Here is a 4,457-nt window from a genome sequence, read left to right as displayed (position 1 = left end):
TTTTTTAAAGATAGCTTACTGAGTTATAAATATATCATACGTATCAAGTAAATTTTTTTAATATAAAAACAGGATATTAGCCAAAATTACTGGGTTATAACTAAAACTCTAGTTCCGCTATACACTAACCGTGCGAATACATATTTACACAATCGAGTTATTTATAAGGTGTAGGCAAATCTCAATGACAAATATTAATTATTACTGTAATTAATAGAAATCGCAGATTAACTAATCCAGTATCATGGTCATCTAAAGAGTCTTGATGACATTATCGGTATATATAACTTAAATCTGTTATTTAATTAAACCTTAAGCTTACTTTTGTTTTACTTTTTTCTTATTTCTCACCTTATGTACGATATTTATTTTAGGGTCTGATTAATTCGGATTTGCATTAGGTAAGATTCATTAAAAAGATAAACTTATTTTATCAGGATTTTTTTAATTCTTAGAACTCGAATTCGAGACACGTAACATTAGTATTAAAAAAAGGGAAAAGGGTAAAAAGTATTCCTCTACTTTGAAAAAATGGCTAAAAATATCCTTCAAATTATTTTAGGTTAAAAATACCCTTCCCGTTATAAAACTTTTCAAACATACCCCTTTATTAACAGAAATATTCATTCCCCCCAAAAAATCATTTTTTGACCCGATCAAAATTTAACCCGATCCAAATAAAATAATAACACCTTACTTCACCAAACAAGACTTAAACGTTCAAATCCTCTTCACCAACATTACAGAGTTCAAATCCTCTTCACCTGGCCGTAGATACTTAACAATAAAGTAACCAGAAGGAAGAAGATCTGGTGTGTAATATGAAGCTTTGTTGTTGACCACCAACAACGGAATGGAACCTAACGTATATATAGATAATTGGTAATTTTGGTAGATATTAGTGTTTGATTTGACTAAAATACTAAACTAAAGATCGAAGTATTTTTGTAAACACATTTCTTGACTAATCTTCGACCTGTTACGTGGCACTTGGATGCACCTGTGTCCCTTGTATAACTTTTCAACCTTGATTTAATGGAAAATGGTACAATAATTATGCTTATTTGATTTATTGTTATGAAGCTTTCATGTCTAACCTCACCTCTTCCTACCAACAAGAAGAATAACTAGTTCTCCATCTCAATTGATGTGATACCTTTTGAATTTTGAGAGTCAAACGAGTTTTCTTTAACCGCGAATTTTTCATATGCCTTTTAATTTTTTGAGTTATTAATTATTGTCATTTATAGTATCTGTTACATAGTTTCTAAATATATGAATTTTATTTCAAAAAACTTAAAAAAAGTTTCTATGTCCAAATTCACGGTAAAAAAATTAAGAAGTTTGAATTATGAAATCTAATAGAATATTTTCCTCACCGTTTTCCATTGAAACCTTGGAATATATACAATATACATTGCATATAATTAGGCTTAATCTAAGGCTACTAAATAGGCAACTAAATATATACAATACTGAAAACAACAACAAAATATATATTTACATATATATCTTAACACACCCCCGTAGTCGAAGCGGGAGGTTGACGGACACTGAGACTGTCCCGAAAATCTTCAAACAGAACACGCGGAAGACCCTTAGTAAAAATATCCGTGATTTGATATCGTGATGGAACATGAAGAACTCGAACCTGTCCACGGGCAACCTTTCCCCGTACAAAGTGAATATCCATCTCAATATGCTTGGTACGTTGATGTTGCACCGGATTACCCGATAAATAAATTGCACTAACATTGTGACAATAAACAATTGTAGCCTTTTTAATCGGACAATGTAGCTCCAATAGAAAATTTCGTAACCAACAGGATTCAGATACTGCATTTGCTACACCCCGATACTCGGCCTCAGCACTCGACCGAGAAAGAGTAGGTTGTCTTTTGGAAGACCAAGAAATCAAATTATCACCCAAAAATACACAATAACCAGAGGTAGAACATCTTGTATCCGGGCAACCACCCCAATCAGCATCAATATAAGAGACAAGCGATGATATCGAAGATAATAGTCTTCCTGATTTCTTAACAAGGGAATATTTGAATTCATAGCTTTTATTCATCTGATTTGCAGGATGAGGCCACAATTTAACCCCAACTCTAATAAAGGACGGGGAAGAGGAACAACATCAAAAGGAACAGGTCGTTGAACTGTTCTTGCTCAAATGGGCAACCAAAGGCTAATAGCCGCTAATATTGCAGAATCTTCTTCCAGTAATACTAAGGAAGAAATGACCTATCAACAATATTTGGATTATATCCGATCCCAAAAACTGAAGGATAATATGCCTCCGTCATACTATGGTGTTCTTGTAGATGACGATCACGAGGACACAGATTCATATGAACAAAATGATAACCGAGAATTAATAATTCTCATAGAAAATGATGATCTCCAATGAAGGAATGAACCTTGGCAAATAATGTAGAGGTATTTTGATCAAGCATCATATGCTACAGTTACTTATAAATACCGTATTAATTATGAAATGGTCCTTTCATCTTTAGGATCTGCAGAATTTCAATATTTTTATCCTGCTACTAGCAAAAAAGTTTATAACTTTTCAAAAATTATTATAAAAAAGATTTTCTCTCCTAATGAATGGGGACCAAGTACTTTGAAAGAAAAGGATTATATTCATCCTGAACAAAAGGTTCCAGTTAAATTTAATTACTGGGATTATGTTGAAGCTTTTAATAAGGTCTTTTTATATGAAAATCCTAATAAAAAGCATTCTTGGTTTATAAAGGTCTGTGCCAATGTTTATAAACAGGGTATACCAAATTGGTTTTGTCAGTGGTGGATTAACTATGGTCCAACCACAAAGATTTTACCCGAACCATTCAAAAGTTTATATACTGCTGAAGTCTCTCCAAAAATCATAGATTTGGAAACTAATAATGTTTTATTTGAAGGAATTGCTAATATGTATTTCTTCATTGAATTTTCTATCCCATGGATAATGAAATTGTCCGTGAGAGTGGGTAATACCCCACACAATATTCCTCGTCTTCATAGGATTTTTTATACAAAATTCTGGAAGAAACTACTTCAAAAATCAAATGATGGATCTATTCCAGGCCAAGAGTTGATAGACCAGATTGAAACTACCATTGCTAGTTACAGGGAATCAATAAATTCCAGACAAAGGGAAGTTCCTAGCCCTTTTCAGCACACTGCTTGAAGAATTCAAATGAAAAAGGGGATTATATCCAAAGAAGAAATGATTGCTCTTTATATGGAGGAATTTAAAAAAGATTTATCTAAAAATCTTGGAGTTGATATCTCTCAAATTTCCCCAGACATATCTATGGCATCAGTTGGTCATACCACTGATAACGAAGAAAATGAGTAAGAAGACGAAGGTGATAGCCTCGTTTTAGTTGGAGAATCTCAAAGTCCAGAAAAATACGAAGGACTTTTCACAATTTTTGGCACAATTCAACAGCCAACAGGAGGAATCTTCTGGCCCCGCCAAAGACAAAGGCTAAGACGAAAAAGAAGTGATAAGGTGGTGGACTCCGCCACAAGGAATCAGCTTTTATAAAGCAGAGCTTTAATAAAGAAAAGTAGTTTGTTTTATTTAATTATTGTATTTTTGTTTTATTAAAAGTAACTTTTTTTTTTTTTACTTTGTTGGCCAGACTTGTCGGCCATGTTTACTTTATTAAAAGTAGCTTTTCTTTGTCAGCCACTCTTATCTTTTTGGGTTTTGACGTTTTGATCCGTTATAAAAGGATCACTTGTAATTGAGACGAGGTAAGCTTTCATACACTGCCTTCTCTCTTCTGTAAAAAACCTCTCTACTAAATAAAAGTTTGAATTTTGCTACATCTCTCCCTCTTCTGATCACAACTCATCTTACTTAGGTAATTTTCCTTTCTTTTCTTTTGTTTTATTTAAATAAATTATCTTTATATCTTTAGCCTAAATGAAAGGCTAAATTCCTTGTGTTGAACTATGTCACACTAGACTACTATTTACTATGGTGAAAATGTTTTAATTAGCAAGGATTTATCAAGGGTGGTGTTGAGGTTAGGCAGAGAATAACCCAGGCGGACTGTTCAGATCGAGGCGGTTGTCCTGTTGTTGTGCCCGCTTAGTTGAGGTGGCATTAAGGGCTTGTTTTTGGACTTGTTCTGGGGATTGAACAAACCCATCGCCAGGGTTATTAACCTATAAAAATCCCTCAGTAACGTCATCCCAAAGTGCGGTCCTGTATCGAAATAATATAGGAAAATCCTTATTATTAGCCTTTTATTCATAGCAACATTTTTTTATTTATGATATAAAATCATGCATATAACCTAAATATAGAATATATATTATAGATTATGTAATTTAGTTAATAGTTGTAGATTATGAAATATATTACTTATTTACTTGTATTTATGTAATTTCCCCCGTCATGAACTATTTCCTTTAGAGATATCAGAGCTATG

This window comes from Lycium barbarum, chromosome 9 (assembly GCF_019175385.1).
Source record: "Lycium barbarum isolate Lr01 chromosome 9, ASM1917538v2, whole genome shotgun sequence".
Taxonomy (NCBI): domain Eukaryota; kingdom Viridiplantae; phylum Streptophyta; class Magnoliopsida; order Solanales; family Solanaceae; genus Lycium; species Lycium barbarum.
The sequence above is the reverse complement of the archived record's forward strand: the minus strand, read 5'-3'. Positions refer to the sequence as shown.